Source organism: Chrysochloris asiatica, unplaced genomic scaffold (assembly GCF_000296735.1).
Source record: "Chrysochloris asiatica unplaced genomic scaffold, ChrAsi1.0 scaffold00213, whole genome shotgun sequence".
In the NCBI taxonomy this organism is placed as follows: domain Eukaryota; kingdom Metazoa; phylum Chordata; class Mammalia; order Afrosoricida; family Chrysochloridae; genus Chrysochloris; species Chrysochloris asiatica.
Window position 1 is genome coordinate 2,519,059 of NW_006408731.1, and position 14,291 is coordinate 2,533,349.

General features: G+C 39.4%; 2 non-coding genes across 2 annotated transcripts; one reads left to right on the plus strand and one right to left on the minus strand.

Annotated features, from left to right (window-relative positions):
- Positions 1–8,168: 8,168 nt before the first annotated feature.
- TRNAM-CAU lies at positions 8,169–8,241 on the minus strand. Its single transcript has one exon. It is a non-coding gene; the product is annotated as a tRNA-Met (tRNA).
- Positions 8,242–9,185: 944 nt separating this feature from the next.
- Positions 9,186–9,267, plus strand: TRNAL-AAG. The gene has a single exon. It is a non-coding gene; the product is annotated as a tRNA-Leu (tRNA).
- Positions 9,268–14,291: the final 5,024 nt, after the last annotated feature.

Sequence of the window (14,291 nt, forward strand, 5' to 3'; positions counted from 1 at the left end):
TTCACAATTAGTATTTTCAGCTCACCCCTCCCTAGATTACAATGTCACCTTTATATCCCCAGTATTTTATGTCCTCAGTATTTGTAATTTTATGATTCCATATTTAATATAGTAGCTTTTTCTTTTCCACCCAGAATGAGTACATGCTATAATTGTATTTTTATATCTTTTAGATGGGAAGATTGTACCTGAAGCTAAGAAGTCAGCAATAGAACAGCAGGACTTTTCCAACAAAGGTTTATCCTGAGCAATAAAGATGGAAGAACTTACAAAGAGGAAGTCATCTACATTAGAAACTAGGAACTCTGTAGAGACCAATTTAAGAACCAACAGCTAAGCCAGGAGAAATATCTGGGTCAAGAGAGAGTCACCTTGTCACCTTCATGACAATTCCTACTGAATGAATAAAAAGGAGTGCAGAATCTAATGAATTTTGGGAAAGTTTCAGAATATAATCAATACTTGATGCCAAGTGGAGTGGTCCTATAGAAGACAGTTTTCATAAATGTGGTTCACCTAGAAAGAGATTCAAATAAAGTCCAGATTTAATTATACAAAAAAATATGAAGAAGGGAAAAAAATCTTATAAATGTAGTGAATGTAGGAAAGCCTTCAGTTTACACTATACTTCTTCAGCATCAAATAATTCATGCTGGAATTGTTGTTGTTAGGTGCCATCGAGTTGGTTAAAACTCATAGGGAACCGTATAGGGTTTCTGAGGAGCATCTGGTGGGTTTGAACTGCTAACCTAGAGCACTCCTTTAAATATAATTAATGTGGAAAAGGCTTTAACCAGAATTCCCACCTAACAAACCATCAGAAGACTCATACTGGAAGGTCTTCAGTTATTCAGTTCTTATTCAACATCAGAGGTTTCACAATGGAGTGAGACCCTATGAGTGCAATGAATGTGGCAAGACATTCAGTCGTAGTATATACCTTACTCAACATCAAAGAACTCACACTGTGAGAAATCCTATAAATGTCTTGAGTGTGGAAAGGCATTTAGCCAGAGAACGCATCTTACTCTAGAGAATTCATACTGGAGAAGAATCTTTTTAATTTAATGAATGTGGTAAAACATTTAGTCAGAGTGCACAGCTTACTCAACATCAAAGAATTCATATGGGAGAAAAACCCTGTGAATATAATGAATGTAGGAAAGCCTTCAGTGATCATTTTGCTTTCATTCAACATCAAATCATCCATACTGGAGGGAAACGCTATGGATGTGTGAATGTGGGAAAGCCTCAGTTACTGTTCAGACTTTATTAAACACTAGAGAATATGTACTGGTGAGAAACCATACAAGTGCAATATATGTGGAAATATCTCTAGTTATTGGTCAGCATCAAAAAATTCACACTGGAGAGAAAAACTATGAGTGTAATGAATGTGGGAAAACTTTTGGTTACTTCTCAGCTCTTATTCAACACCAGAGAATTCTTACTGGAAAGAAACCCTATGAATGCAAGAAATCTGGAAAAGCCTTCAGCAGAAGTACATACTGCTGGGGCCAACTGCCATGTCTGACAATTGGCTATTCTCCATGACCCACGTGGAAAGATTAAACCTGAGTAGGGGCGACAGGAGATGAGAAATAAAAGGAAGACACAAGACACAAGTGAAATAAGAAAAGTTGGGACCAGGTGGGACACAGCACTCTGATGGAGATACTGCAGCACAGACCAAGGCAGTGAGTTTATTATATACACAGCTCAAGGGGAGGTGCTTGAGGGAGGATAAGGAGTACAAGAACATCTTGTACTGAAGGAGCCAGCAGTAAGCAGACCTTTATCAGAAAAATTGTAACTTGTGGTAGCTAGCTGGAACACTGATTAAGGTGGATAGAATGTTGCTCAGGCTGAGCTGAAGGACATAGTTAAATACAAGGAAAGACCTTGTAAGTGCCCTGTACTCTGAGACAAACCTGCAAGTTCCTGAGGGGTGGGGCTTGACTTGGAAGCAGCCCGAGTTTCTGGACCACAACTGTTCAATTGCAATCTTTCGGTCAAACTAACCCCAAGTCAGGGACCTTCAGCTCAACTGCTCCCAACAACATACCTTGTTCATTATCAGAGCAGTCATACAGAAGAAAAAAATCATAGAATGTAAAAAAACATGAGAAAATGTTCAGCCAGAGTTCATTCATTATACAACACATGAGACTTTGTACTGGAGAAAAAGCCTACATACGTAATGAATATTGACCACTCAGGTCATATTCAACATCAGAGAACTCACTGGAGAGCCAGCACTATGAATGTAATGCCTGTGGGAAAACTTTCCATTTCTTTTCAGCCCTTATTCAACATAAGAGAATTCACACTGGATAGAAACCCTGTGAATGTAATATCTGTTGGTAATCCTTTAGTGATCAGTCATCATTTATTCAACATCAAGTGTGGCACTGTGGGTTAATGCGCTGGACTGCAAAGTTGATTTGAACCACAAGATCAGCGGTTCAAGCTCACCATTCGCTCCTAGGAAACCCTATACAGGGTCGCTATGGGTTGGAACCAATCAACGGTACTTAACAACAACAATTCAACATCTGAGACCTTACACTGAGAGAGACCCTATAAATGTAATGTATGTGGGAAAGCAGTCAGAGCACAAACCTCACAAATCAAAAGAAAACTTATACTGGTGAAAAATCTTATAAATGCAATGAATGTGGAAAAGCCTTTAGTTACTACTCAGGCTTCATTCAACATCAGATCACTCATACTGAAGAGAAACCTTATGAATGCAGTAAATGTGGCAAAACCTTCAGCCAGAAGACAGAATTTATGAAACATCATAAACTCATAATGAAGAGAAATTTTATAAATATAATGAATGTGGGAAACCCTGGAATCAAAGCATCAGAAAATTCATAGTGTGTGAAATACACATATGTGAAATTTCACATAATGGGTGTATGAAAACCCATAGACAGAACTCTTCTGTTAATCATGAAAAACCTCACACTGTTGTTGGGAGTGATTTGAGCTGAAGGTTTCAGACTTGGGGGTAGTTTAACCAAAGGATTGCAATTGAACAGTTGTGATCCAGAAAATCGGGCTACTTCCAAGTCAAGTTGCCCCCCACTTCCACTCACAAATAGATGAGCGCTTACAAGCCTGTTTGTGTTTTCCCTTTGAGTTTCAGTCTTGGAAGGGAAACAACCCAATTTTAAAGTGGGCAAAGGACATGAACAGACATTCAAGCAGCCAACAAACACATGAAACTATATTCAAGATCACTAATCATTAAAGAGATACAAATCAAACTACAATTAGATATCATCTCCTGCTAAAATGGCACTGATCAAAACAAAACAATGAGAAAAAAAAACAAGAAAACAATGAATGCTGGTGAGGATGTGGGGAAAATGGAACCCTTACATAGTGTTTATAGGAAAGTAAAATGTAAAACCACTATGGAAATGATTCATCCTGAAAAAATAAAAATAGAACTACCTTATGATCCAGCCATCTCACTCTTTGGTATATACACTAAAGACACAATAGAAGTGACACAAATAGACACATGCCCATCTATGTTCATTGCAGTAGTATTCACAATAACAAAAAGATGGAAACAACTGTCCAGCAATGAATGAATGTATAACAAAATGTGCTACTTACATGCAGTAGCATATTACACAGTCATAATGAATAATGATGTGTTATCAAAACATCTCATAACATGGATGAATCTGGAAGACATTATGCCAAGTGAAGTAAGTCATTCACAAAAGGACAAATATTGTATGATCTCACTTTTATAAAAAGACAAGAAATACATAGAAATCAGTGATCATTGGTGGTTACCAGGGATGGGGAATGGAGGAAGGGTGGGGGGAATCACATTGTAGATTGTTGTTGTTAAGTGCCATTGAATCAGTTCTGACTCATATCAACCCTGTATGAGGTTTCCCAGGAGCGACTGTTGAGTTTGAACCACTGACCTTGTGGTTCAAACTAATCTTAAGGTCCAGTGCTTTAGCCCACAGCACCATAGACACGTTATTTTTTGTAATGAGAAAAACAACAATGAAGGTGGGTGAAGTGTACACAATTTGACCAAGGTAAATAATGTTACTAAGCAGTACACAAGAATAATGGACAGTGTTAATCAGGAGTCCTGGTGTGGTGCTATAGGATAAAGACTGGACTGCTAATCCTAAGGTCAGCAGTTCAAATCCACAAGCTACTCCTTGGAAATACTATACAGGTTCACTATGAGTCGGCACTGACTAAATGGCACTTAACAGCAATAACATATACAATTTTGTAGCAACTAAAAATATGTATGTGGTTACATATGTTGACATATATGTGTGTATATACATGAGGATATATATTGGTGTTAAGTGCCATCAAGTCGGTTTCTACAAATAGTGACCCTATATAGGTTTTTGAGGCTTTCACGGTTAGGAATCTTTTTTCTGCCAAAATTTGTAACATTCACAAACCATACAAAATTATCAACTTAAAAATTAGCCTGCTATAATTGGTCAAACATTTAGCTAACTCACCCCTAATGGAATGGTTGAAACTGTCAGGGCCAGAACAAATGATGTTGCAGGCCTTACACAGCCCACTGGCTGGACATTCCCCACCCCTGCTTTAAGCCTTCAATATTGCAGAAGGCCTCCATCTTTTTCTGGCAGAGTGGCTGGCAGGCTCAAACTAAGTTAGCAGTTGGCATATGTGTGTGTGTGCTACATAAAGATTAATATATGGTGGTGGGTATGTGGAATGGAGTTGATTCCCACTCATAGTGACTGTAAATCTTTATGGGAGCAGAAAGTCTCATCTTTCTCTTGCAAAACCACTGGCAGTTTCAAACTGCTGACTGTGAGGTTAGCAACCCAACTCAAAACCACTATACTACCAGAGAGCTCTCTCTCTCCCCACACTCTCTCCTCTCTCTCTCTTCCCCCTCTCTGCCTCCTTTCCCCTCTCTCCCCTTCTCTCCCCACTCCATACACACACACACTCCCCCAGCACAGTCTTTGAGCTGGATTAGCCGCATTTCCTAAAATAACCTGGCTAACCAGATATGAAATGGAGATTTATTTTTTGACAGACTACTCACTTCTTTAGACAGCCCTGATACCAAGTCAGTGGAGACAGGCCCGCAGCCAGACCTGCCTTAGGCTATACATCTTCCTGTCAGTCTGGCTGGCCCACCAATGGAAAACTCAGAGGCACCCACATTTGATGCCAACTGGCCCATCACATTGGCAATCTTCAGCAGTCCAACACAATAATCTATGTGTCACATTTTAGCCTCCCACCAAGAATGAGAGAAGGTGTAACACCAGTTAGTTATCCCACAAGAAAAGCCCAGGCTCCTCTTCCCAACATGGTCATTTTTAAAATCACTAATTCCAAGTAGATAAGAAGCTTTTAAGAAAAAATGCAGTGGGGTTGGAGAGTCAGAATTTTTGAGACTAGGGTAACAACCCACCTTCCAACTTTTTATACCTTCCCTTCCTTAGCCCCTGGACAAAACTTGGATTTGTGTATAATTGCTTGCTGAAGGGATTATAGTTTTAAAAGAATTTGGTTCCCTTCAGAGCAAGCAATTATGCAAAAAGCACTGGGCCTTATGGACTTCTTTCCTACTACATCAGTCTGTTGTTGCATTCATGAGCTAACCATAATGTTGGTTTATTATAGTGCTATTATGATTAGTTCCTTGGTCACATCAGATCTGTCCTGTTCTTTGTGCATGGCTGATTTTAGTGAAAGTCTCCTGTTCTATTTTGCCTTCTACTCGACTCTCTTGACAGGTCTAGTAGAAGGATAAACAGAACAGGAGACTTTTGCCAAAGAAATAAAAGACTTTCACCAAAGAATGAAAGATATTTCTTGCATTCTTTGTGGTTGATCTGTGGTTAGCCCCTTTCCTCTGTTCTAACTACCCTAATAGTGTGGCTAATTTCCCTTTCTCATCCAGAAGACTACTCAGTCAATAAATCATGTATCCCTGAATTCCCATCTCACACATGTAATATTCTACAGACAACAAATGAGCTGATAAAACTACTCAGCTCCAAACACATGCTATTACCGTAATGTACAACAGAATGAAACACTGCCTGGTCCCTACCATCCTCACAATAATTGCTATGTTTGAGTCTATTGTTTCAGCCACTGTGTCAATCCATCTCAGTTATTCATAAAAATGGCAAAGCCTCAAACCACAGAACATTAATTCTAGGCCTTGAAACCTAATGTTTGCCTGACAGGATTTAGATATTTCTTGAGACCAGTGACTTTTCTTTTTTCTTTCAATTTCATCCCTTTTAAAATTGGAATGTCTATAACTGTTATCTTATGTCTGTCCCATCATTGTATTTTAGGGAACAGATAACTTGTTTTTTTGAATTTCACAGATTCAGAGAGAGGGATTTTATCTCAGCATGGATTATACCCAGAGTCTCACTCATAATCTAAAGGAGTTAGATGATAAGACTTGGGGCTGATGAGATTTTTATTTAAATGAGATTTTAAGTTGATGCTATAATAAGTTGAGATCTGTAGGAATGTGAATCTTTGGAGAGAGGATGGCAAACAGTGGTAGGTGTAATATTGTTCCTCATCCCCCAGATAGTCCCAAGGCTGTGAATATGTTACCTTACATGGCAAAAGGGACTTTGCAGATTTGCCCAAATGCAAAACATCCTTTGATTTCTTGAGTGCTGACTGTAGATTCAAGTAAAATGAAACCCTTGACAATGTCAAACTTTTCTCCATTTATCATGATATTTATTGGTGGTCTCTAGAAATTGGAAAAGGCAAGGAATTATTTCTCCACCATAGTCTCCAGAAAGAATGTAACTCTGCCAACATCTTGAGCTTAGTCTAATAGGACCTGTTTCAGATTTCTGGCCTCCAGAATTGTAAGATAATAAATTTGTGGGGTTTTTTAACCATTAGATTTGTGGTAATTTGCTATAGTTATTGTTATGTGCCGTGGAGTTGGTTCCAACTCATAGCGACCCTTTACAGGATTTCCAAGGCTGTAAATCTTTACAGGAGCAGAACAGCTGGTAGTTTTGAACTGCTGACCCTGAGGTTAGCAGCCCGATTCATAAAACTAATCTAGAGTTTGGTATTAGATTGTACTGTGGTCAGTGTACTGAAAACCTGTCCTGCTACCAAAGGAGTCCTGGTGTGGTGCTATAGGGTGAGCACTGGACTACTAACCACAAGGTTGGTGGTTCAAATTTACCAGCCACTCCTCGGAAACTATATAGGGTCACTATGAGTGAGACCAGACTTGACTGCACTTAACAACAACAAAAGGAAACTGATAAAGTTCTTAAAGGATTCTTTGGCAGTGTTAAAAATCACACAATAATTTTGGAAAGTTTCACACTAAAATTTTTCATCAGGGAAAGTATGCAGATAACACAGCCTTGCTGCTGAAAGTGACGAGGACTAAAAGCACTTAAAGAATATAGTCTTTAGTATGGATTATAACTCAATGTAAAGAAAACAAAAATCCTCACAACTGAGCCAGTAAGTAACATCATGATAAAAAGAGAAATAATTGAAGTTGTCAAGGATTTCATTTTACTTCGATTCACAATCAATGCTCTTAGAAGCAGCAGTCAAGAAATCAAATGATGTACTGCAGTGGGCAAATCTTTGTACAAGACCTCTTTAATGTGTTTAAGAGCAGAGATGTCACTTTGAGGACTAAGGTGGCCCTGAATCAAGGTTTGGTATTTTCAATAACCTCCTATGCATGTGAAAGTTGGACAATGAATGAGCAAGACCAGAGAAGAATTGATGTATTTGAATTACAATATTGATGAAGAATAGACAAAGTACCATGGACTGTCAAAAGAACAAATATGTCTTGAAAGAAGTACAGCCAGAATGCACCTTAGAAATGAGTGGGAGACTTGTCTCACATACATAGGACATGTTATCAGGAGGGGCCAGTCCCAAGAAAAGGACATCATGCTTGATAAAGTAGAAGGTCAGTGAAAAAGAAGACCCCCAAGGAGAAAGATTGACAAAGTGACTGCAACAATAAACTCAATCATAACAATTTGTGAGGATGGCGCAGGACCTGGCAATGTTTCATTCTGTGTTGCTAGGGTTACAATGAGACTTCTTTCTCCAGTGAGTATATTTAGGAGTGAAAAAGCACTTTGTGCCCTCTCTGAGGCTCGAACTCAGGACCTTCAGATTATGAGACTGACGCGCTGCCTACTGCGCTAAGAAGGCACCTGTCTCCCTTCTTTTCAGTAAGGCTCTCAATTCTAAAGATCTCAAACTTCAGTGAAATTTCTGAAAAATTAGATTTTTATATCGTTTGTGGGAAACAGTATTACCTTTTGATTCCATTTTCCATTAAATTTTTGAAGTCCCCTCCATGCCCCATATCATACATGCATAAATGCATGACATGCATCAATATCATACATAACTTTTCCATTGCACTGAGTTTGTCACAATATTCTTGACCAAAATAATTTCAGGATCTTATCCTTGAGTAAATAAATATGCAACAGAGTGAAGTTTTCCATACTACTGGGTGAGTTAATTACTTATCATCTCTGTGCCTCAGTTTGTCCATCAGAAAAATGAAGATCGTAGTAAAATTACCTGTCTGCTGAGGCAGTTTAGAGGAGTGAATGACAATAAGTTCAAGAACAGAATATGGCACATAGACTGTTTCACGTTCCCAATAAACTTTAATTGTTATTTGTCAGTGTTTTGGACAATTACAATATACAAATATTCAAGGAAAAAGAATAATTTGGTGGAGAAGACTCTTATGTCTTTGCAAACATTAAGATTTAAAATGTACTAGCATGTTTGTATTGAAGAATACACATACATGAAGAATATTGAAAGAACCCTGGACTGCCAGAACAAATCCATCTGTCTTGGAAGAAGTACAGCCAGAGACTGCTTAGGATGACGATTCTTCCTCTCTCGTAACTTTGGACATGTTGTCAGGAGGGATCTGTCCCTGGAGAAGGACATTATGCTAGGTAAAGTGGAGGGTCAGCAAAAGAGAAGACCTTCAACAAGATGGATTGACACAGGAGTAGCAACAATTGTGAAGATGGCACGTGACTGGGCAGCGCTTCCTTCTCTTGTACACGAAGTCATTATGAGTCAAAACAGACTCGATAGCATTTATCAACATTGACTGCTTGTGCGGTAGCGTGGCCGAGCGGTCTAAGGCGCTGGATTAAGGCTCCAGTCTCTGCGGGGGCGTGGGTTCGAATCCCACCGCTGCCATTTTTATGGTAAATTGAATCTAGCTAAGAGGTGCTGTGTGGGATAATGCACTGGATTGAACTGCAAGTTGGGCTCTTCAAATTCATCAGTCACTCCTTGGAAACGGATTCCTCGCCACTTAACAGCCAGCCGCAAGATTAACAGCCTTAAATTGACTCCTTGTCGGTAGTTTTTAAAAATTTTTTATTATTATTATTTAAGAGCATAATTTGCAAATCTCTGTTGAAGCACTTAGTTGCCTGTGGGTGGTTAACAAAAGGCGTTTCATATCCCTAATATATCCAGGGTTTCTATGGGTCCGAACCAACTCTACGGCGCTGTAGGTTAAGAACTGGACTGTGAGGTTGGTTTAAATTGCAAGGTCCGTGGTTCAAACTCACCAGATGCTCCTCAAAAAACCCTCTAGAACGTCGCTGCGAGTAGGAACCAACTCTTAAGTAGCACATAAGCAGCACAATTTTCTGCTTCTGTAAAGGTTTATTTACAGCCTTGGAAACCCTGTGCAGGGTCACTGAATCGGAACCGGCTCCGAGGTATTTAACAACAACAACAACCTATCCATAATAGCAGGTTAAGACCAACTTTGGTCTTTTAAGAAAAATCAGGCTATTGTCATTTTTTTCTAGAACAGTATTTTGTGAGTAAGGGGGGAATTTTCAAGTTTAAAGAAGGTTTCCACTGAATATGAAATACATTTAACTTGCGTATTTATAGATTACAAAAACCTAAGACTTTATCTACAGTGAAAATGTTCTCCTTCCACCACCTCCTCTCATTCCATCTGCACCGGATGAATTATTAGTCTGGGGTTACTTGTAATATTATTTGCACAAACTAATAACCAGTTGCCATGGCATCAACTCTGACTCACTGGAGACACCATGTGTGTTAGAGTAGAATATAGGATTTTCAACTGCCAATTTTTCAGAAGTAGATCTACGGGCTCTTCTTCGGAGATGGCTCTTTGAGAACTTTAACTTCCAAATTTACAGGTTAGCAGCCCAGCCCATTAACTATTTGCATCACCTAGGGACAAACAAGCCAGTAAGAGTCTCTTATTCCTACATTTTATACTTTCCCAAACTACTCTATTGCATATTACATATTATGAAAATTAATATTTCACTAAGACACTCAAATAGCCCAGTTGGTAGAGCATCAGACTTTTAATCTGAGGGCTCAGCGTTCAAGCCCACCCCCTTATAAACCCTATACAGGGCCACTATGAGTCAGAACCGACTTGACAGCATATAACTAACTTAACTTTTGTGTTGATATAAAGTCCCTGGATGATATGAAAATGATTTGCACTCAGTCACTAATCTACTGCTCAACTAGCACAGTATGTCTGTCAGTTTGTCAACTGTAGTGACTCAGTGTTGCTGTGATGCTAGAAGCTATGCCACTGGTATTTAAAATACCAACAGAGTTGCCCATGGTGGACAGGCTTCAGTGGTGCTTCGAGACTAAGAATAGACTAGAAAGAAGGAATAGATGGCCCATTTCTAAGAAATTGTACTTGAAAACCCTATAAACGAAAGCTAAACATTGTTGATATAGTGTCAGAAGATGAGCCCCTTAGGTTGGAGGCATTCAGAATACTGCTGAGGAAGCGCTACCTCCTTAAAGTAGAATCAACTTTAAAGATATGGATGGAGAAAAGCTTTCAGGACCTTCATTTGCTGATGGGCATGAGAGAAACAACTGCAAATATCCATTGATAATCAGACATGAATCTAGAAAACTTGGAAGTCCTCAAAAATGAAATGAAATATATAAAGATTCATATCCTAGGCATTAGTAAACTGAAATGAACTGGTATTACCCCTTTTTAAAAGGACAGTTGTGTTGTTTACTATTCCAGAAATGGCAAATTGAAGAGTTACATTTATCGTCAAAAAGATCTATCTTGAAATAAAAGGCTGTCTGTGAAAGGATAATATCTAAAAACACTTATAAAGGAGACCAGTTAATACTACTATTCAAATTTACAAACCACTAACACCAGTGATGACAAAATTGAAGAACTCTACTAATTCCTTCAGTCCAAATTGATAAAATATGCAATTGAGATGCATGGGTAATTGCTAGTGACTGGAATACAAAAGGTGGGAATGAAGAAGAGGGATAGGTAGTTGAAAAATATAGCCTTGGTGATAGAAACGATGCAGGAGATCACATGATAGAATTTTGCAAGAACAACAACTTCTACATTGCAAATACCTTTTGTCAACAACATGAACGATGACTATACACATGGACCTCACCAGATGGCATTCACAGGAACCAAATTGACTACATCTGTGGGAAGAGATGGAGAAACTCAATATCAATGGCCAAAACAAGGCCAGGGGCCAACTGCAGAACAGACCATCAATTGCTCCTATGTGAATTGATGTTCAAGCTGAAGAAAATTAAAACAAATCCTGAGAGCCAAAATAAGATTTTGAGTATAACCAACCTGAATTTAGAGACCATCTCAAGAATAGATTTGATGCAGTGAACACTAATGACAAAAGACCAGATGAGTTTTGGAATGACATCAAGAACATCATACAGAAAGAAAGCAAAGGTTAATTTAAAAGATAGGAAAGAAAGAAAAGATCAAAGTGTATATCAGAAGAAACTCAGAATGTTGTTCTTGAACATACAGTATAGCTAAAGGGAATGGAAGAAATTATGAAGTAAAAGAGCTGAACAGAATATTTCAAAGGATAGCTCAAGAAGACAAAGTTAAGTATTTACATTGAAATGTGCAACGATGTTTTGCATTGGGTAAATCTGATGCAGAAGACATCTTTAAAGAGAAGAGATGTCATTTGAGGACCACGGGAAACTTGACCCAAGTCATGGTGTTTTTCAATTGCCTCATATGCATGGGAAGGCTGGACAATGAATAAGGAAGACAGGAGTAGAATTGATGCATTTGAATTATGGTGCAGGTGAAGAATATTGAATATACTATGGACTGCCAGAAGAACAAAAAAATCTGTCTTGAAAGAAGTACAATCAGAATGATCCTTAGAAGTGAAGATGCTCAGATTTCGACACACATACTTTGGCTATCAAAGTTAGTAAATCAGAGTCAGGAAAAATAGGAAGCCCCTCAATGAGATGGATTGACATAGTGGCTACCACAATGGGCTTAAACAGGACGATTGGGGATGACCCAGGACTGGGCAGTATTTTGTTCTGTTGTGCATAAGCTTGTTATTAATTGGAACTGACTCCAACGGCACCTAATCTAAGGTTAGTGGTTCAAACCCACACAGTGGCACTGTGTAAGAAAGGACTGGCAATCTGCTTCTGTGGAGAATACAGCCAAGATAAACTGGTGGAGCAGTTCTACTCAGCGATACTTGGGCTCACCATGAATCAGAATTGTCTAGAAGACAATGTATTTACAATTATTATTATTGTCATCATTACATTATAATATAGTTGAATAGTGTGGGAAACCAGACCATTGCGGCAAGTTAGTGGGAATGTTCATTAGGTAAGAACAACCAAATTATCATGACACATCATATACACACTGTTTCAGCAATTCCACACATAGAAAGTACACACACTCGTTTGAAATGTCAAATAGGGAACACTACTTGCTGCAGCATAGTCTTGATGGGCAAGATCTATATTATTATACAGCCATACAATGGAATTCTATGCTGCCAAGCAAAGAAGGAAGAAGCTCATTCTGTATTCATTTAGGAATCACTACAACATGCCTGTTGTAGGATAAACACTAGACTGTTGAACACAAGCTTGGCAGTTCCAACCCATCAAGTTGCTCCTTGGAAACTGTATACAGGGTCACTATGACTCGGAACTGACTTCACTAGCACTTAACAACAATACTTAACAACAACTTACATAAAGTGAAAAAATCAAGATGCGGTGGAATGTGTTTGGAATATCTTTATTTGTATAAAAAATAGAGGAAACAATATCCCTAAGAGGATAACTATGAAATTATGTTTGCCTGTGCAAAGAGGAAGTGGGTGACTGGGAAGGTTGTGGGCGAGTCAAGGATGAGACTTTTGCCTTTTTTGGCAGTAACAAATTTGGTTTTGTTCCATCAAGCATGGACACTGGTGACCTAAATTTCTTCTCCCTTACGGTCTTTATAATACCCAGATATCATAAAGTTTAAAGGCAAAGAACAAAATCCATGAAGCTCTAGGAGAAAAAGAAAAAATAATCTTGAGAAAATGATTAAAAATCCACAAGGTGGACGTGCCTCCAGGTCTGTCACCAAGCAGAGGTACAAATCTCTTGTCAGCTGCTCCTGAGGGGCTGAGGGCGGGCTGTTGTTATTGTAAAGTGCCTTCGAGTCAGTTCCGATCCATAGCGACCCTATATAGGGATTCCGAGGAGCGGAGGGTGAGCTTGAACCTCCGATCTTGAGGTTCAAAACGATTTTGGTTCAGCGCATTAACATCAGCAACCAGAGAACAGAGGAGTTTCCACCCCATCCATCTCTAAATCGAGTTGTGGTTGTGTGTGACTGTGTGTGGTGTGTATAAGTGTGTTGAAAGGAAGTTTCCTTGTTGTGCAAACAGATCTTCCACATTTTGCGGAATGTGTAGATGGACTTAATTCCCAGACCTCAGAGTGGAGATCAGTTTGCATTTGATGCTAGTCTTGGCGTCCTCTCCCAGCCTGCTCTCACCTCACCAGAGCAGTTAGGATGGGGGCTGTAGGGCTCCCCTCATTTGCTCCCCTTCCCATACCCTCAGTCTTCTCAGTCCCCACCGTCCTAAGGACCCCGGGCCCTGCAACCTCACCTCGACTCCCTCTGCCCTTCTACAGACTCACCTGGGACCTTCTTCAGTGGGTAAAGCTGAGGTCAGGTTAAGAGTCTGCGGGCCTGACTTCTGGCGCATGGGGTCCCCAGCCGATCTCCTCCCTCCCTGCCTTCCTCGGATGGCGGCTGTTTATGCTGGACGTGTGGCCAGAGACGGGTAAGGATCACGTGGAACCTCGGCTACTTAAGACAGAGCCATTGCCATGCTGCAATGAGT